The sequence below is a fragment of the Elephas maximus genome, chromosome 4 (assembly GCF_024166365.1).
Source record: "Elephas maximus indicus isolate mEleMax1 chromosome 4, mEleMax1 primary haplotype, whole genome shotgun sequence".
Taxonomy (NCBI): Eukaryota; Metazoa; Chordata; class Mammalia; order Proboscidea; family Elephantidae; genus Elephas; species Elephas maximus.
Window position 1 is genome coordinate 97,173,497 of NC_064822.1, and position 21,790 is coordinate 97,195,286.

Sequence of the window (21,790 nt, forward strand, 5' to 3'; positions counted from 1 at the left end):
AAATTTAAAATCAGATTATGTGACATACATACACTATAATTCTAATTGTATGATAGGGAGAAGAAAAACATAAACCCATTGACTCCAGTCGATTACGACTCACAGTGACCCTATCGGACAGAGTAGAACTGCTCCATAGAGTTTCCAAGGCTGTAAATCTTCATGGAAGCAGACTGCTACGTCTGTCTCCTGCGGAGTGGCTGGTGTGTTCCAACCACCAACCTTTTGGTTAGCGGCCAAGAGCTTAACCACTGTGCCATCAGAGCTCCTCCAAAAAAACACAGAAGGGTGGATGAAATGTTGATAGTGTTAAATTCTGGGTAGTAGGAGTATGTCTCTTTTTCTTATTTTTTTTTTAGTCTTTATTTTTTTTAAATGTTCGAAAATAAGCCTGTATTATTTTAAAGTTAATGTATGACTATGTTATTTAATATTCCCCAATTAGTCTTGATTAGACTTAGGATAACCTCAGACATTCAACTCTTTCTAAGAATTTGATCCCTGAATAGTGACTGCACTGGATTTTGTTCTGTATTTCATAAGAAAAAACCAAACCTATTGCCATCGAGTCACTTTCGACTCACAGCAACCCTGTAGGACAGAGTAGAACTGCCTCACAGGGTTTCCAAGGCTGTAATCTTTACAGAAGCAGACTGCCACATCTTTCTTTCGTGGAGTGGCTAGTGGGTTGAATTGCTGACCTTTCAGTTAGTAGCCAAGGCTTAAACACTGAACCACCAGGGCTCTTGTATTTCATACTAAAAAAATATATATATACCCATTGCAATCGAGTTGATTCCGACTCATAGTGACCTATAGAAACCACAGGGTTTCCAAGGAGCAGCTGGTGGATTTGAACTGCTGACCTTTTGGTTAGCAGCTGAGCTCTTAACCATTGTGCCACCAGGCCTCCATATTTCATACTAGTGAATATTAATTTCGTTGTCCATAGAGAATAATTCACCACTATGAACAAGACATATTTTCAGCATGAGCCCTAACGTTTGCCCCTTAAATGTGGCATGCATAATTATAGTATAAAGACTGTAGGTAAATTATTTCATGGCCTGTTAAATAACCATTTGGTAAGTCTAGACAACGATCATAAATAGTCATTTTTTATGAAGGTTTTCATTCAAAGTACTTATAGAACTGTATAACAAATAGGCCACTTTGTATCCCCTCCTCAAAAAAAGGAGACAGAATACATAAAATAGACAAAGATGCTAAATGTAGACAAAAGCCACTTTAAAAAAGTGAGACTAAATTGAAATGAATTTAACATTCATGGCTGAGGTATTATTTTGCTGACCTACTTCACTGTTGTACCCACCCAACATCACACACACACAAAAGTTCTTAGAACAAAATCAGCGCCACCTCTCCTCTTCAATTTTCTTTCTCACTACTAATCTCCATCACTAGCTCTGCACTGTCTAGCTGCTCTGACATTCCTCATTGGATTCTCAAGAACACTCCTACTGATGACTCTTAAGTAGTCCAGAAAATTAATTTATTTTATTGAGAAATACTTACTGAGCTCCTACTTACTGCATGCCAGGAACTGTGTGGCGTTTTAGGGATAAAGTAAGGTTTACAGTTAGTAAGAGAAACAGACACAAAATACATAAGGTAATTGTATATAGTGATAAGTACAATAAAGGAAGAAAAAAGTGGGCTATGAAAGAGAGCAACAGACCAAGGAGGGTGGAGCGCAAAGAAAGGCCTCTGGATGGACAATGGACAAACTCCACTGACGATGAGATCTGGTGGATGAGAGGTGTGGGAAGAAGAGCCTTCCTGGCCATGTGTATGTACCAGCCCCAGGGAGTTGGGAGCTCAGGTGAATTCAGGAGCTGAAGTCAGTGCTGGCTGGGCTATGCAAAGAAAGCGAGGAATGCTGGATCCATTTCAGCCAGTAGGGGTGCAGATGGGCCATAGACAGTCTGAATGTGAGCCAAGGCTTTTATGATTATTATTAACAACAACAGAAATAGATGAAATGTATTTAGCACTTCCTATTGGCCGGCCATGAGCTTTACACAGAGTAATGGTTCGTTCCTTACAGCAGTCCTTTTAGGTAGGTATCAGTAACCACTTCAGAAGTTAGTCACTTGTCTAAAATGGCAGAGCAGGGATCTGCTAACTCTGGAGTCAGGACTCTTCCCCTCTTGGGTAGACTGCCTCTCCTTTCAAGTTTTATATCCTCATGTCTACTGCCCCCAGAGCTGCGGGGAAAGAATACTTTTTTAAAAGGTGACATTGGAAAAACAAAGAGATTTATGTTCCTAGAAAGATAAATCTACCTTATGGACACTTAACATCAACCTCATTAATGTCTAAAACCATGGAGGAAACACAAACAGGTATAACACACTGTAGTAGTCTTTTAGTGGTATGTAGTAGTTTTTGTACTTCATACTTCGTGGAAACCCTGGTGGTGTAGTGGTTAAGTGCTACAGCTGCTAACCAAAGGGTTGGCAGTTCAAATCCGCCAGGCGCTCCCTTGGAAACTCTACGGGGCAGTTCTACTCTGTCTTATAGGGTTGCTAATCGACTCAATGGCACTGGGTTTGGTTTTTGGTTTCATAGTCTTTGTAGTAGTGTGTCTTTTGTCTTCCTGGCATCTATTTTCCATTCTTCTGGTAAAAATAAATTTTCTTTGAGGAGCTCTCCCTTATTCACTTTGAGTCTATGGTGGAGCACACCCTATCCCTGGCTTTAGGGCTCAGCACATCATCCTTCAAGCCTAAGCAACTGGAACATCCCATCCCCTCCATCAGCGACGGGTTTGGAAACAGCATACAACTGAAGCCAGGCCAATGGGCTCAATCCTGGGACTTTCCTAAACTACTGAGAAAAAGGGGCTTTATTTCCTCTAGGGTTGCTAAACTAGTAGATTGTAAATCTACAGCTGCTGGGGCCCACACTTGCCTCCATGCTGGATTATACTTCGTGTGAATGAAGCCAGAACTGGACAAAGACAGGCCAAGAGACAAAGAGACAGAGTCTATGAATCACTGAGCACAGGTATTCAAACAAGCTAGAGGCAAAATTTACCCCTAGACTTTTCAGTTGAATGAAACAACAAACTCTCTTCTTCAAGGAGCCATTTTCAGTTGGCTCATCCAACCAAAGGAGACCTGGTGTGGATCAGAGCCAGACAGAGTAGACCAGATAGATATGAGGGTCCAGATAAGTAAAGCCAGTATTAGCCAAAATGGCCAAAAGTTGATCAGAAAGATCATAAACTTTATGACCATTGAGAAAACTGTCTGAGAATTTAGGTGGTTAGAGTACAACTGATCCTCTTCCTTAGGGGCAGGGAGTCCTCAAAGCATTTAAACAGCTTTGAAATGAACGTGCAAACAGCCAGCAGTCAATAAAAAGTTATGGGCTGCTTAATGTGTGCCAGATTCTGTGCTAGGTGCAGGGATATGATAATGAACAAGACGTAGTCCCTCTCCTCTTTGGAATGTATCATCTACTCCAGAGAACATGGGGGGAAACACAGGTTAGCACACCTACATCATAATTTACCTACGAACTGAATACTGCATTACGTGCAACTTCTGATTAAAAAGAAAAGTCTTAGTTCTCTGGTCTAGACAGAAATACCTTCCACTGAACAGCATAATGAAAGGCTCAGATGAACAGAAGCCAAAAGATAGAGAAATCTGGAAGATGAAAGACCAGCATCAGTAGTAGCAGTAGTTACAGGCAGAAAGAGTTAGAAACTTTAGAAACTGGAACTGAGGGAGCCTGAAGTGAGCTTTTGTCTATTTCCAGAAATAATGCTGCTAAAAGAAAATCAATTCAGGAAACTGAGGGCAGAACGTAAGAAAGTAGCACCACAAAATAAGGTCACATTTAAAGCTGCCTAAATCGACTCAACAGCACTGGTTTTCTAGCACTGACAATGTCAGCCATGGGAAGCTTGCCTGGACTCTCTTCTCCTGACCACTCACCATATTTCCCAGATCAACTGTGCTTCCAGCACCTTCCCAATGGGATTAGACATTAGCTGCTTTCACAAACTCAGACCCAGTGCCCCAGAGTTGTCCAAGGCCTGACTGGGCTACAATTTCTACATTTTTATGTGGCCCAGTCTTCAGAAATGGGAATTCTTCTTTAGTTCCTGCTACATTGTTTATTTCTCACAGCTTCTCTCACCTGGACCCCTGAATCTCTGTGTGCGTGTGCAGAAGGCCGCTGAGGTTGCCTGAAGCACTTCTGAGCTTAAGCCTGTCCTGTTCTACCTCCTCCCACCTTTTCGCCCACCCTTTCTCTCCTACATAGTCTACATATGTGGGTTTTGTACCCGATTGGCCATGAGGCTCTTTAAGTTTCATGCCCAAGTTTAAATGTAACTGCTGGAAAACTTCATCCATCTTTAGTGAGGGGTGTAGATGATAGATTAGATACAATAGATAGATACATAGATAGATTAGATAGATAGACAGACAGACAGACAGATATGGCCCTGGTGGTGTAGTGATTAAGAGCTACGGTGTGCTACGGCTGCTAACCAAAAGGTCAGCAGTTCAGATCCACTAGCCTTTCCTTGGAAACCATACGGAGCAGTTCTACTCTGTCCTATAGGGTTGCTATATAATTAGTAACGCTCTTCAATTAACGCTTTAGTAAAAGTCTTTGTAATCTACCTGTAAAGTTGTCTTGGTTCTTCGTAATTCTTCTATTTACAAAATCTCGAAATAAATACCCTATTTAGGTGTTGCTAAATTAAAGCATCTCACTCAACACAATTAAGCCTTGATATCATTTCAGTTTTGATATAACTGAGGCCTGAGCTGAAACTCTTCTTGAATGAATATGCCAAAAGCAAAATTAAACATCTCAGTAATATAGATCCAATTAACTGGACTTAAATACTGACTCTATTTGATATGAATGTTCAGTTCATCTGACTGCCATGTTAATTCACTTATTCAGCAAGTACTTAGTGTTTACTCTGTACCAGGTGGTGGTCTAGTTCCTGGGGATATAGTGAAGAACAAGACATTCCCTGAATATCATACATGCTATGCACTAGGAACTAAAAAATTGTCAAACTATCTTCTTTTTTGAGGAGCCACTGCCATGTAAACCCATCTTTTACTCCTTCATGCCTTGATTCCTCTGCCCTTGATTCCTCTTAAAATGGACCTCATTTGTTCAAAGAAGCATCATTCCAACAGAATTAATCATGTAACAATAATACTGAAATAAAAGTATGAGATTCAACCACCATTATACAGATGACAACGCTGAGACAAAAGGAAGTTAGGAATACTTCCCCAAGATCACCCAAAGAGTGTTTATATTGGAACAAGTTTTAAATCTCTTACCTCTCAATCCAGTACTCTTTCTTTTCCTGCACCTTCCGGTATGGTAGCCACTAGCTACATGTTGTAGTAGATATAAATTTAGATTTAAATTAATTTAAACTAAAAATTGATTCAGCTCTTCAGCTGCACCAGTCATATGTCAAGTGCCCAAAAGCCACAAAAGGCTAGTGACTACCATATTGGACCACACAGAAAATAGACTATTTCCATCATTGCAGAAGACTTTATTGGACAGTACTATGAGGTCTAAACTACCCTGCTTGCGTTGTTCTAACTCAGCACTCCCTCACTTCTCTAACTTTAACATTGTAGTATTCACCTGGGAATCTTGTTAAAATGCAGATCTTGATACAGTAGGTCTGGGGAGTGGGGTCTGAGATTCTGCATTTCTCTTAAGCTCCAAGTTGATGCTGATGCTACTGGTCTGAGGACCACAACTGGAGTGTGGAAAATTATGGCTCATTGTGCTTTCTCTCTTCTCTGAACCCCTACTGAAGTTAACATGACAAGGTTTAGTGCTCTAGTAGTTTAATGTATATGATTTTTGTTTGTTCGTTTTTCTTCCCAATTAGATTTTAGGAGCCCCAGTGGTGGAATGCTTAAGCACTCGGTCGCTACCCGAAAGGTATATGGTTTGAACCCACTAGCTGCTCCGTGGGAGAAAAGATCTGGTGATCTGCTCCTGTAAAGACTTACAGACTAGAAAACCCTGTGGAGACAGTTCTACTCTGTAACATGGGTCACCATGAGCTGGAATTTACTCTAAAGCACACAACAGCTAGATTTTATGCTCCTTAAATAGAGCACCACTTCTTTTTTTAAAGGCCTTAAGGTTTTTTTTTTTTTTTAAACTGTGCTTCAGGTTAAACTTTATAGAGCAAATTATTTTCTCATTCAACAATTTATACACAAATTCTTTGGTGACATTGGTTGCAATCCCCACAACGTGTCAACACTCTTCCCTTCTACATCCCAAGTCCCCATTTCCATCCGTCCATTTTTCCTATCTCTTCCTGCCTTCTCATCATTGCTTCTGGAGAGGTGTTACCCTTTTGGTTTCATATACATGATTGAACTAAGAAGCATGTTCCTCTAGTGTGTTACTGTTTGTTTTATAGACATGTCTAATTTTTGGCTGAAGGGGGAACTTTGGGAGTGGCTTCAGTTCTGAGTTAAAAGGGTGTCCTGGGGCCATAGTCTCAGAGGTCCTTTCAGTCTTTGTCAAGTCAATAAGTCTGGTCTGGTCTTTTGTGTGTGTGTGTGTGAATTTGAATTTTGTTCCACATTTTCTCCCACTCTGTCTGGGACCCTCTATTGTGATCTCTGTCAGAATGACTGATGGTGGTGGCTGGGCACCATCTAGTTCTTCTGGGCTCAGGCTGGTAGAGTCTGTGGTGCTTGTGGTCCATTAGTGCTTTGGACTAATCTTTCCCTTGTGTCTTTGGTTTTCTTCACTCTCCTTTGCTCTGGATGTGGTGGGACCAGTAAATGTATCTTAAACAGCCACTCATAAGCTTTTCAGACCCCAAACACTATTCACCAAAGTTGGATACAGAACATTTTCTTTATGAACTTTGCTGTGATAATTGACCTATATGACCCCCACGACTATGGTCTCCAAGCCCTCAGCCTCAGTAATTCAGTCCCTCAGGGTACTGGGATTTGTCTATGAAGCTTCTTTGACTTTGCCATGGGCAAGTTGTGCTGACTTCCCCTGTATTGTACACTGTCTTTCCTTTCACCAAAGGTAATACTTATCTATTATCTAGTTAATTTATTCTTCTTTATACCCCTCATCATGGCTCACACAAAATAGAAATACATATTTATACTATTTTATACTTCTACAAAGTAGAATGTTTTCCTGTCCTTAGGTGCGTTACATTAGGTACAGTATGCTACAATACGCTACAATTTTACACATAAATATGGGTCCTTTTTTTTTTAAAAAGACATTTAGTGTCTTAGATTTTTTTAAAAAAACAAGCCATTTAGGAACTTCGTGATAAATGCAGAAAATACTGAGGTTATCAAAGATTTCATTTTATTTGGATCCGAAATTAATGCCTATGGAAGCAAACCAAAACCCGTTGCTGTCCAGTTGATTCTGACTCCTAGCAACTCATAGAAGCAGCAGTTAAGAAATCAAACGACATATTGCATTGGGCCCATCTGTTGCAAAAGACCTCTTTAAAGTGTTCAAAAGCAAAAATGTCACTTGAGGGCAAAGATGCGCCTGACCCAAGCCATGGCATTTTCAACACCCTCATATGCGTGTGAAAGCTGGACAATGAATAAGGAAGACCGAAGAAGAACTGATGCATTTGAATTATGGTGTTGATGAAGAATACTGAATATTCCATGGACTGCTAGAAGAATGAACAAATCTGTCTTGGAAGAAGTACAGCCAGAATGCTCCTTAGAAGTGAGGATGGCAAGACTTTGTCTCACGTACTTTGGACATGTTATCAGCACAGATCAGTCCCTGGAGCAGAACATCATGGTTGGTAAAGTAGAAGGTCAGCAAAAAAGAGGAAGACCCTCAGTGACATGGACTGACACAGGGCTGCAATAATGGGCTCAAATACAGCAATGATTGTGAGGATGGCGCAAGACCCGGCAGTGTTTGTTCTGTTATACATAGGGTTGCTGTGAGTCAGAGCCAACTCAATGCCACCTGATAACAACAACAACCTGTTAGGGTCTTAGATTTTTAAAAAATAAGATACTATTAACTGTACTATACCATCTCCAAGAAAGGATATGGGAACTAATTTTATTTAATGGCTTTAAAATGAACTGGGAATTTTACTAGAGCACACATACTTAAAATAATTTAAGAAATAGCTGAGAAAGAATATATAATGCATATTTAATAGCTGAGAAATGATAGTTTCCTGAAAATACAAACAATTGAACATGAAAGCTCTGTCTTAAAATTAGGAAATGATTTCAATATTTATAAAAATAATACAATCAGAAATTTTACCCATGTCATTATATTACTGAGCCCTTACATCCTAGCCTGAAAATAGAGAGCAAACTTTGTCAATGGGACAGCTGACAGCTGTTTTGGTATCAACAGGCACTTCTATAATTCTTGTAACAGCTTTCCATCAGCAATTCCCTTTTGCTAGAAAGTTCAGCGATTCGTATTTGTAATCAGTTAATAACTAAGAACTGTGCAGTTGCGTTTAAAAGGTCATTTTTGTATTTTAAAAAGTTATGTTTTTATGTATCAAATTTTTAAAGAAATGAGTCCTTTGCGCCTTCCTAAATGGATTCCTTACAAAGCAACAAGAAAAAAAAATTTTATTAATGCAGGAGACTGGAAGAAATGTCAAGTATGCTAGGGTTCTGGTTTTGATTTTAGACTTCAGAGAAAGTTAAAGAAGCAGTGGAACAGAGCCCTTTAATTACAATCCAATGTCCTACAGAAGAATATTTGATATCTTTTCCAGTTGGCATTCTAGCCAGTGTGAGAAGAAAATCAACTGTGATTAGTACAACATAAAGTCATTCCACCTAGTCAAGTTAATCAGGGATTATATTGTGTGTACTTCACGAGCCTCCCCTGGTTTTGTTTAAGATCTTGTTTGACACACTGAAAGATGGAAATGTTTCAAAAGTTAAATCAATAGTTTTATTTATGCTACATAACCTAAGCCAATAAAACAGTTTGCATTAAGATTCCTCAAACTCTCACTCAACTTTGGGGAGAATAACTCAATGACAGCATTTTTTCCAGGAGAAGAGTAAACGGTTCTGACAGAAAGATGGCAACAGTTGAACAGTTAAGAGCTTGGTCTGGAGTCGCTGCCTGGATACGAATTCTCTGCTCAGCCTCCTCATTATGTTGGCCTTGAGAAAATTAGCTACCTCATGAAGCCTTGGAGCCCTGGTGGTGTAGTGGTTAAGAACTACAGCTGCTAGCCAAAAGGCTGGCAGTTCAAATCCACCAGCCTCCCCTTGGAAACCCTATGGGGCAGCTCTACCCTCTCCTTTAGGGCTGCTATGAGTCAGAATTGACTCTACGGCAACAGGTTTGGCTTTGGTTTTAAGCCTTAGTTTCTTCATCTGTAAAACAGGAATAAGAATAGGGTTGTTGGGCGCATTGGATGCAAGAGGGACCCTATGGCATGTAACATAGTAAACATTTAGCACACAGTAAACTTTAAATGAATGTTAACAATTTTTATTAGATCTGAAAGAGACTTTTCATAGCTCAGTGGCCGTGAAATATTTTCCTCCACCCCCACCCTTAAGACTCCCTATTTTGTGTTTGTATTTTAAAATCTTAAGACATACAAAAATCCCTATGAGAGGAATAAAAGAGGTATATGGGGTTTTGTTTTTTAAAACAGGTATGTAACCTGCTTACCTGGAATTGCTCTGTGTCTCCTATTTGGAGATAAAATGACTCAAAGATTTTGAAGTACTACTCAAGAAATGTATTAATAGCCAAATATAGTCAGTGATAGAAGAAGCATTCTTCTAGAAGAAAATTTTAGTGATGGGACTGCTGGTGTAAGGTCCAGATAGCACAGAATAAAGCAGAAGTTGGAAAAAATATATCTATCTAACTTATATGTGTAGAGAAAAAAGACTGACTTATTCGGGTCACAAAGAGAATTGCTTTTGTTCTTAAGTACCTAGTTTGGTTGATGCCTACACAAGAATCATGCCACCTCCTCTCTTCTCTGACTGAATGCAGGACTGAGGAAGACTCCTTTGCTCCTTAGGGACAAGAGGTAGACGTCCTAGCAACAACCACAAAGTCTGGCCAAGCTCCCGTCATAGTCAGGTGAAAAGGAATCAGATGTATCTGTCAGGTGGGCCTCTCTCTGAAGAGAGTGTTGATGACAGTGCAAGTCAGTAACAAGGAATTCCTACTCCTCTACAGTGACAGGGTGCCGGGAACTTGGGGCCAGAAAGAGAAACAGACTTCAAACATCACATTCAGATAGCACTTTCCAGTTTACCAAGTCATACCAGAACTCACTTGAAACACAATCTTCATGTGGCTGGTATAATTATTTTATCTGACCAAGAAAATGAGGTTCTGAAAGGAAGGTGGCTTGCCCAGGAAATATCAGCACACTAGGAAGTGACAGAGCTAGAAGCCACACACATGTCATTCCAGAGCAGAGTGTGAGAAAAGACTTGTGGAGAGGGAAACACCCAGCACTTGGATGTGACAGTACTAGATTTCACCAAGATATGGCTCTCGTGGCCTTTGGCTTCATTTTCTATGTTGTCAAAGTAAGTGAGGTTATGAAATTAGGGCTTTTGTAACATTTTTGTAGGTAATTTTCATGTTTGTCTTCTACCAGGTTTTCACCAAGTAAAATCCTCCCTGCAACATTCAGAATTTGGGTTGGGAATTTGGTGGAGTTCCCCAGCATTACATTTTACATTTATGGACCTAACTACAGGTCTAGGGCTCTTTCTTTTACATTGTGCCAAGTAAAAACGGAGGGTCTTCTCCATTGCAGGAAGGAAGGTTCCATCAGGAAAAAGACAGAATTCAATGTTTACCCAGAACTCTAAGAACAATGTTAACTGTCTGGTAAAACTAGTTATGTTTTATAAAATTTTATCAAAGTAACATATATGCACATGCTTTTAAAAAAAAAAACCAAACAGTGCTAAAAGGCTTACAACAGACGCAGTAGTCCCCTGGCTAGCTGAGGCAACACCTAGCTCTTGGAGGTATTTCTTCTGGTATTTACCTTCATATTTCTAAATAATATGTAGAAAGTGCAATCATTTGATTTTAAAATTTTAGTCATTGTCTCTGAATTTCTGTCATAGCAGATGAGGGTTAGCTGCTTTTTCTGGAAACCGGTTTCTAGCTACCGCACTGAACTCTGGCAGTGACTGTCACCTAGTTAGCAGGCCCTTGAAATGCGTGTTGAATGTTACTGGATCAATGATACAGATACCCAGTGCATAAAGCCAGCCTGTAACCTTCAGCGTCTCATATTAAGCACACATTAAGGAGAATACAGAATACATAATTTCCCAAAGTCACATACACTAAATTGGTTATTTAGTCTGTTTTTGGAAACACGAAAACCTCATATGTTAAAATTTTTTTAAAGGAGGACTTTCTTGAAACTAATGTGAGTGCCCAAGTGAAAAAATTCCTGCAGCAAAAGAAAAAAAAAAACCAAGTACATTCTTAATCTGCAGTACAGAAAAATCCACTGCCGTCAAGCAAGAGAATTTAAATTTAAGAAAGTAATCTTTCATAAGCGCTGACGAGCAAATCTGTTTAAGAATGTATGAGAAACCCTCCCTCAGAGTCACGGGAGTTCAGAATTCAGGCCTTCACCTTGGAGAATTTCAAAGTTTGATGCCAAACCAAAAAAAGAATGCATAAATTATGAATACTCTGAAACGACTCCCGGCTCATTAACATATCTCAAAACACATTGCTTAAGGGTAAAGTTAATTGAATCACAGTATACGTAAATTTGAAATGGACTGGTAATCAATAACAGACGAACTTATATAGAGACAAAACGGGAGTGGTGGACATAAAGTTACAAGGAAACAGATTTATACAATGGAAGGAACTTTTCACCTGACTTGATGCTGACTATTATGGATTGAACTGTGTCCCCCCAAAATGTGTGTCAACTTGGCTAGGCCATGATTCCCAGTATTGTGTGATTGTCCACCATTTCGTCATCTGATGTGATTTTCCTATGTGTTGTCAATCCTGCCTCTATGATGTTAATGAGGCAGGATTAGAGGTAGTTATATTCATAAGGCAGGACTCAATCTACAAGATTAGGTTGTATTTTGAGGCAATCTCTTCTGAGATATGAAAGAGAGGAGTGAGCCGCGAGAAGTGGAGACCTTAAGCCACCAAGAAACGAGAGCCAGGAAAATAATGCATCCTTTGGACCCAAGGTCCCTGCTCTGAGAAGCTCCTAGACCAGGGAAGATTGATGACAAGGACCTTCTCCCAGAGCCACAAAGAGAGAGAGCCTTCCCTCAGAGCTAGCACCCTGAATTAGGACTTCTAGCCTCCTAGACTGTGAGAGAATAAATTCTCTTTGTTAAAGCCATCCACTTGTTATATTTCTGTTACAGCAGCACTAGCTGACTAAGATACCAACTCTCCATATTATCCAGCTTTTGGGAATATCTAAAGCAAAATAGATGAAAGAATTAAATATTCTCTTATACTTCCCTCTTCCCACCCCCCCCCCCGCAAAAAAAAACAAACCCATTACCATCGAGTCAATTCTGAGTCATAGTGACCCTACAGGACAGAGTAGAACTGTTCCATACAGTTTCCAAGGCTGTAAATCTTTACAGAAGCAGACTGCCCATCTTTCTCATGGAGCAGCTGAGTTCGATCCACCAACCTTTCAGTTACCAGCCTAGCACTTTAATCCCTGAAACACTAGTGCTCCTTCTCTATGCTTGGAGCCCTTAAAGTGGTGAATCTTCCATTTAGTACTTGAGAATTCTCAAGCTGACTTCAATGAACATGAAATTTTCTAACGAGGCCTTAACAGTCTTACATTTACTGGCTGAATTATGTAGTTTTTGGATTTTCCATGTTCTTTTTTTTTGTTGTTGTTTCTTTGCCTGCCTGGTTGTCTGTCTTTGGGCTTTTCATTTGTATTGCATTTCAACTATTTTACAAAACAGGAAAAGAAAGAGAAATTCAGACCAGTCATTTTGATCACTTGTTAATAATTCTGACAAAATATATCCTGAGGTTTTTTTTTTTTTTTTTAATTAGCTATGGGTTCCAGTTATGCATGTATTCTTATTAATAGGAGTAATCTCAAGTAGATTAAAAGTTACTTTTTGTAGATGGAATAATTTTTCTCCCTGTAATGCTGTCTGCCTGTTAAGTCTAGTTCTTATAACACAGAATCTTGGAGTGGGAAGGGCGAGCTAGTTCCAGCCTCCTCCTCAGGCATCTTCCTAGCCAGCACAGATAAGAGGAAGTGATACACGGTCCAAAGAGCCAGGGCTTGGGAGCCAGATAGATTGAATAATATGTTACTCAAAAATTTTGAATTTCAGTTTATTCCTCTGTAAAAGAGGCTAACACCATGCACCCATAAGGTCCCTGGGCAGATTATATGACATAATAGATGCAGAAGAGCCTGCTCCACAAGGCGGTGGATAAAACTCCAGGACTTGATCTGGAGCTGAACCCAGGGGCTCATGTCCCAGCTTTGCCTCTTCACAGCTGTGGGTGGGTTGCTTATCTTCTCTAAGGCTCTGTTTCCCTACCTGTACAACGGGAGAAATAATACACCTAACTCATGATGTTATTTTTAAGGCCTGGGTGGGATAACATGTGTGGTACTCAAATAATGATGTTGTGAGGCACTTTTGGAAGCCCTGGTGGCACAGTGGTTAAGAGCTATGGCTACTAACCAAAAGGTTGGCAGTTTGAATTCACCAGGTGCTCCTTGAAAACCGGGGCAGTTCCACTCTGTCCTATAGGGTGGCTATGAGTCAGAATCGATTCAATGGCAACGAGTTTGGGTTTTTTCTTTTTTTTGAGTCGGTTTCCACTCATAGTGGCCCTATGTACAATAGAACAAAATGATGCCTGGTCCTGCACCATCCTCACAATTGTTGCTATGTTTGAGCTCATTGTTGCAGCCACTGTGTCAATTCATCTCATGGAAAGTCTTCCTCTTTTTCACTATGAGGCCAATTCAGATTAAAAGTTAGAAACTGGATAAACTCATTCCCAAGGCTCTCAGATTAACAATATTATGTATCTAATAAAGGCATCTAGATTTACAACTGATGATGTTAATTTAAAAGAAAAGAAAATCAAAATTACACATTCATTATATAGCCAAGATTACACATTATAGAAAAAACTTGTATCTTTAAACCCCTAATAAATTAACACAGAAATATTTATTACGTGCTTCTTTTTTTCCTAGGCATAAGGGAACATTAGATGAAAAGTGGGACCCAAAAAAGGTAATACAGAGTACTCCCTTGAGATTTCAATCAGAAGGAGTATAAGGCATCCATGTACTGCAGAATAACTAACGACACAAGGTAACATAAACTAAGTGACTAAAAAACAAACAAACAAACCCATTGTTGTCAGAGTCGATTCTGACTCGTGGCGATGCTGTAGGACACAGTAGAACTGTCCCGTAGGGTTTCCAAGGAGCGGCTGGTGGATTTGAACTGCTGACTTTTCAGTTAGCAGCAAGCTCTTAACCACTGAGGAACCAGGGCTCCAAGTGGCAGATACAGGGTATAAAATAACAACAGCTATATGGCACAGTGGTTAAGTGATCATTTGCTAACCAAAAGGTCAGTGGTTTGAACCCACCAGCACTCTGTGGGAGAAAGACGAAGCAGTCTGCTTCTGTAAAGATTACAGCCTTGGAAACCCTATGGGGCAGCTCCACTCTGTCCTATGCGGTTGCTGTGAATCAACTGGACTGCAATGGGTTTGGTTTTTTGGTTTAACAGGAGTTCCGAGGGGCAAGGGTTGGCCTCCCTTCAGGAGATGTGGTCAAAGAATGCAGAAGGTGGGACTTTAGCTGGGCTTTAAAGGTCAGGATTTAGAGAAGAGGAGCTGAAGACAGGTCATTATTTCAGCTGTAAAGAATGCGCTGTCCTAACGCCCATCTCTAATTTAAATTAATGAGAAAAAGATGCAAATCTGCACCTCAGAAGGTTCTGTGATTTGGCACAAAGGGAAGGAAGAAAACTTGTGTGACTTCCAGCTGTCTAGATAAAGGCTGCCTCTCCCCACAGGAAGCTAAAACAATAGCATTCGAGGTCATATTAATTAACAACTTACACCCATCTCAATGGTCATCATTTCCCACTGTTGTCACACGTGTCCATGTCAAGTGGTTGCCACTGAAGTTTGGTCAGGGTATAAAAGAATATCCATCACACAAGTAAGCTACAACAGAATCCACACAAGAGGCAGTTTGTATAAAGACAAAATAGAAAGTTTAAGTAAGAAAAGCCAGGGGGAAACGAAGTTTTAAACAATTATCTGTTGTTAAGCTTATCTTGGCATAGTTTCATGAGTCATATGCAGAGTTCTGAGGTTGGGGTTTATTGCCACTGACAGCCACATCTCTCCTTTTTGCTTCAGGACCATGTAGCCCCCCCTTCCCCACGTCCTCCTCCCTCCATACTGGCCTTCTCCACCCAGATGCCTCAAAGGCACCACTTTGCTCCTCCTGGCACAGTCACTATTCCACAGAATGTGCACCCTGCCTTCCAACAGTTGCCTAAATCAGAAACCTAATGTCACCGTTGACTCTGCCCTCTCTTCCCTAGATTTTGCAATAAATTGCTCACTCATCTTCCAAGTCTGTTCTCACCTCCTCTAATCTATCCATTCTCCAAACTGCAGCCACAAAGAGCATCACCTACAGGATAAAATCTTAACTCCTCTTTAGCAAGGCATAAAGGGGCATCATTATCTGGCCCCAGCCTACCAGTCTGACTTGCATTTCCAACACTCTTCCCTTGAAATTTGCATTCTGACAACATCTAATTACCTAAGAGGTCCCTGGACCTACCCTGCTTTGGGGCCTCCCTGACTTGCACACACTACTTGGGAAACTTTTAGTTACCCTTCCAGCCTCAGCTCAAGCACTCTCTGCTCTGATTCTTTCTACACACCTGCCCATGGGCTGAGATGCTCCTCTGTGATTGTTTATAACATCTGCCTTGGCACTCGCTTTGTAAACTCCTTGAACCGAGGTAAGATTCTTTCACCTTCCTGCCCTCACGCCTAGCACACAGTAGCCCACCCAAACAAAAATTTGTTGAGTAAATGACTAAACTTTAAAATTAATTAGTGAGGAATCAGTGTTAATCAGTTAAAACCAAAACATGTGAAGAAATCCACCACAAAACAGTTTACTTAATATTGTTTTTCCGGGGTGGGGGGGACTTACACAGGGGTATTCTCTATTAGTCTTTTGTCTGAACTACCAACAAAACACCCAGTCTCACATGTGTTGTACAACAGGGAAAGGGTAAAAAAATTTTTTTTTTTTTTAAATAACTCCTATGATACCATATGAATTTCCAAGGTGGTTTTGAACTTTTTTTCAGCTGATATTCAAACTTATCCAGAATATTTTCAATTCCCCCACTACTAAAATGACAAAATGAAAAAAACCCATGAAGAGTTAGAACCAGCAAAGCAACAGGAATTTAGCACTCTGTTAGCTTAGAGAACTCTCAAAATTCATTTTAAAACCTATCACTAAAGTGTGTATGGGGGGGGTATGAAATTGTCTAAAGGGTTCCTCTTTTTTGTATCCCTTGGTAATAAAGGGGGTACATAGACTCATGCCTAAAGAAGTAGGACTGATCTCTAAAATCCTCAAGTTTTGAGTACTTGACTAATTGCAATCATTTACTTTCCTTAAGAATAATCGAAACCATCTGCTTAATGATAAAGCTGAGCTCTGCAATTATTTGAAGAAAAATGTGCCACAGTCAGCAGAAAAGAGCCTTATTGAGGAAGCCTGCTAGACATATGTATTTTTTTCTTCATAATTAAAGCCAATTGCATTCATTAATTTAAAAAAGCTGTTTTGATCAGCAGCCTCTATTTCTTATTTATCAGTACCACCCTTGTTAATACGCACCTAGGCAACCTTCAATTTTAAACTTACAGTAGGTTAAATAACTATAATTGTACAGATGGTTGTGATCACACATCAAAATGCTGAGGCGATCATGAGAAAAAATAAGGATGGAGAAAGAAATGTCTACTATGAACCATGTATCTGCCTGCTGGGTCTGATACCTGTGTGGAAAAAAAAAAAAAAAAGCAGAGTTAATTTCTTTTCCTACCAAACAGGAAGATGGCTTCGAGCACTCCAAACAAACTTCCTTTGAACTGGCCATCTCTCAAAGCTTCTGGTAAAACTAACTGCGGTTCTGCTAGCAGATGTGAGGGGTCCCGGAGAAACAGGCAGGTTTTGTTACCCAGCAGCCTGCAGAACAGAAGGAGCCAACAACCTCTCCTCTGAATGGTTGTAAATATTGATCCACCTGTAAAGAATAAGGGTGCCATGTCTGTATGATGGCAAATAAATAACGGAGAAGGAGAGCAGGGGAAAGAGAAATGCAGACTTTAAGGCCAATAATGCAAAGCCTGGTTTTTTTCTCTGTGTGTGGCCCAAGGGAGCAGGAGATGTTTATTTGGACAGCCTCCACTCTGAAAACAGTCCACTGTCTGCTTCCTGGCAGGCCCTCTGCTACAGCCCAGTTAATTTCATAAGCAGAGACCCTTATGGTTTTCAACCAACTTAATGAAGGGCTTGGAATTTCTTAAGTCAGTTGGTAAGACACAGCTGATTCCTCACACCCTGCACCTTCCAAGAGTCTAGTTCTGTAACGTTTAACTAGTCACTTACTATAGTCCTTAACCTACAGTGTGGCATGGGAGCTAAGAATATGGGTTTAGTAAGTATGACAGATACTGAAATTTACATTAGCCATTCAATACCTATATCCTTTCATGAAAGTTACTTTAATGTAGCTATGTTTTATTTTCTATTTCTGAAAGACTTCGGCAATAGACTCGACGGCACTGGGTTTTTTTTATCATAGAGGTTCTGAGAATTAAATAAGGTAATACATGAAAAGTGCTTAGCACAGGGCCTGGAACAGAGACAGTGTCCTGCAAATGTCAGCTATTTTGTTATTTTTATTCTAGGATAAATTAGCAAGAAAAAGTCCCAGAAATCACCAACAGGGGCGCCACCTCCAGGAAGAATCTATCTACCCTCTCCTTTTGAAAAGGAATCCAGGAAGGAAATAAAAATTGGGCTTAGGAAGCTGTGAGCAGCAGTAGCAACAGTAGTTATCAGGAAGGTACATACAGACCCTGATTTAAATTTGAGAGAAAACAATAATTCTTCTAGTAAACAGGGAAATGGTCTCTTAGAATATGAGTATTTGCATGTCACCTCCCTGGTTCTTTTTTTTTTCCTAAAGAAATGTGTCCATTGTTGTGTGTGGGACAAAGAACTCAATTTGGCCTCTGGTTTCTGAAAATAGCTCTTGGAATTCCTCAGCAATCCAAGGTATCTTTGTTTTTCTAAAACTGTTTTTCTAAAACTGTCAGGCACCATGTCTTAGTTATCTAGTTCTGCTGTAACAGAAATACCACAAGTGGATGGCTTTCAGAAACAGGAATTTATTTTCTCATAGTTTAGGAGGCGAGAAGTCTGGATTCAGGGCAATGGCTCTAGAGGAAGACTTTCTCTCTCGGCTCTGGGGGAATGTCCTTGTCTCTTCAGCTTGTTTCCTTGGAGACCTCCAAGTGGCTTGGCATCAATCTTCCCCATCTCTGCTTTGCTAGTTTGTTTAATCTCCTTTATATCTCAAAAGAGATTGACTCAAAACACACCTACACTAATCTTGTATCATTAACACAACAAAGACTACACATTCCTAAATGGGATTAGAACCATGGGCATAGACAGAGGTTAGGATTTACAACACATATGTTTTCGGGACACAGTTCAGTCCGTAACACAGCACTTAAATGTGTACAAGTGAGTTGAGAGCCCAAGCACCTCACCTGGTGAATTAACTTCAGGAAAAAAGGGAGGGCGTGATTTAATCAGTCATTGACTATGCACTGAGGCCCCAACAGCTATGATAAAGGAATTCAGGTCCTGGAGCTTCCTTCTGAGCTTCTGGATTGATGATGCACGTGAGAGACCAGCACATCTCTGGGGACATGAAGCTCCACGCCGAAAACTTTTCCCAGACCTTGTCTGTGCACTTTTTCCTGTATAACCTTCTATGGTTATCTTATAAGGGTTATAGTGAGTACAGACCTTTCTGTGAGTTCTGTGAATCGTTCTAGTGCATACAGAACCCACTGGGGGCCATGAGGGCCAGCAGGGCCTGGTGTCTGCCTATTTGGCACTTGATTAGAAGGACAGAGTCCTAACTTGTGAAGACTCCAGCCTTGGGCAGCTGGTGGAAAGAAGAGGGCTGTGCAGGAAGTCACTTTTGTAAAGACCTAATTCTAGATGGTTAAAGCCAGAGAGAAAATGCCATGTGGGTGGCTGGTGGCAGAGATGGAGAAGTGAGAAAGCAGGGATGTGAATTATCTAAGCATTTTGGGGGCTGGCTTTGTATCGATTATTGTTAATACAGTAATCAAAAGTCATATGGGCTTTGGAATCAGAGAAGCTGGGTGCCTTTCCAGCACCACCACTTACCAGGGGTGTCACCATGGACAGGTTACTTAACCTTTCTGTGCCTTAGTTTCCTCCTCTGTAAAATACAGATAATATCAGGAAGTCTGAACATGATGGAGTGAGAGGTACCATAGCAGAGTGGTTAAGAGAGTGGGTTCTAAGGTCAGATTGCTTGGGTTTAAACCTGGCTCAACCTCTTATCCCAGGTGGCCTGGGGGCAAGTCACTGAACCTCTTTGCCTCAGTTTCCTCCTTTGAAAAATGAGGATAAATAAGGATAAAAAATGAGGATAAATGATTAAATAAGCTGATATGATAAAAAAAGGCTCTTAGAAATGAATTAATTTAGCTTATTATTGTGAAAATCAAAAGAAATAATGCATATAAGTCTTGCATTATTAGGTGCTCATTACATGATGCCCATCATTCTTACTGTATATCAATTAGAAAGTACAAATGAGCAAAAACGTAGAAAAGGTGAAATAATTTATAATTCCAAAGTGGAAACTTTTAAAATTAAGTAAAGTACTATGACCGTGGCACTGGGTTTTTGACTATGACCATAACCAAAATGGTAACTGGAAAAAAGTACATTTCTAAGAAAGTTATGGAAATATATTTCCCTAATTATCTTTTTAAAAGGTGTCTGGAACAGGACACTGAGTGTTTCAAAGGTGGGAGACGATTTTCTTTTCAGACTCACAATTTCACAAGTTATTCAATAGGGGAACTAGAAACTTCTAACAAAGCTATATGCATCGCATGAGGTGAGGCAAATTCCTACTCAAAAGTGGGAAGTTTCAGGTTTAAAAAGGCTTTTAGCCAAACCCATGAGAAAAAAGGGAGTGAACTTGTTAACGCCAGCAAATCCAAGTTTTATTCATGGTGGAGGTTTTAAAACATAGCACTTTCCCCCTAAAACTGAAGCTGAATTCCCTCCACTAACTCTTTCTGTAAGGTACTTGGCAATTATTAGTATTAATAAGAAAATTCCTGCAGCTTGAACAAAACAAAATGGACACCGTTGAAAAAAACGATTGCCACTGAGTTGATTCCGACTCGTAGCGACCCTATAAGACAGAGCAGAACTGCCCCATAGAGCTTCCAAGGAGCGCATGGTGGATTTGAACTGCCGATCTCCTGGGTAGCAGCAGTAGCACTTAACCACTACACCACCAGGGTTTCCAAAATGGACACAGAACTTTTTTTTTCCTCTTATCTCAAGTGCTTTAATAAGCAGTGCAATACAGACACTCAGAGAAAGTGAGTCAACATTCAGACTCAAATCTAAGGGTTGATTTGAGTGGGTGGCTTTAAAAAATACACACTTCAGATTTTTTAGAATACATAAATTCTATTAGAATATAGAGGAAAATGGAATAGAGTTAGCTCAAACAATTTTTGAGTCCGTGGGTGGAAACCCTGGTGGCATAGTGGTTAAGAGCTACAGCTGCTAACCAAGAGGTCGGCAATTTGAGTCCACCAAGCACTCCTCAGAAACCATATGGGGCAGTTCTACTCTGTCCTATACAGTCACTATGAGTCGGAATCCACTAAATGGCAACGGGTTTGGATTCTGGTTTTAGGTAGTGCAAACAGCTTATGTGCTTAGCTGCTAAAGGTTAGAGCCTCGAATTCATCCAGAGGTGCCCTGGAAGAAAGGTCTGGGGATCTATTTCCTAAAGCTCAGCCACTGCAAACCTTGTAGGCACCGTTCTGCTCTGATGCAGCTCACTAAGTTGTGGCAAATCAACTCAACAGCAACTGGCAGCTGGTAAATAATTTTTGGATTTAAACAGTATTATTGTGTTTATATACGTGGAAAACAACCTTTATTTTTATGTGGGAGTATAAAATCAGGTTAGCAATTTCTTTTTTATTGCTTTTAAATCCCCATCCTTAAAATGTAAAGCCTTTTACAACATGCACTCACCTGAGTACTACATACACATAATTGATTTTTTTTTTTTTTTTAATGAAAGTAGAACAAAGATCATCATTTCCAATGTTGTGTCAAGTTCCAAATGACATAAGAGCTGGGGTTAAAAATTTTCTCATTATGATTTTTTGTGGCTTAGCACAAAATTTTGAAGTATAATAAATGGATATTTTAAAGTTATGAAGTTATAATACATTCTAAATATTTTAACAATAAGAAATAAAGGCGACTCATTTAAGAATGGCTTTTAAAAAACTGTCTCTCTAGAATCCTTCTAGAATGACC

At 40.0% G+C, this 21,790-nt stretch overlaps 1 protein-coding gene across 2 annotated transcripts in view; it reads right to left on the minus strand.

Annotated features, from left to right (window-relative positions):
* Positions 1 to 21,790, minus strand: part of PRICKLE1 (prickle planar cell polarity protein 1) — a 117,472-nt gene that overhangs the window by 61,347 nt on the left and 34,335 nt on the right. Inside the window, exon 1 of one of the 2 annotated variants that reach the window (XM_049882865.1) lies at positions 17,199 to 19,835. The exons of the other annotated variant lie outside the window; for it this stretch is intronic. The gene's annotated coding sequence lies outside the window, so the exon portion shown is untranslated. Of the gene's footprint in view, positions 1 to 17,198; positions 19,836 to 21,790 lie in introns of those variants that run through there. 2 annotated transcript variants of the gene reach the window in all.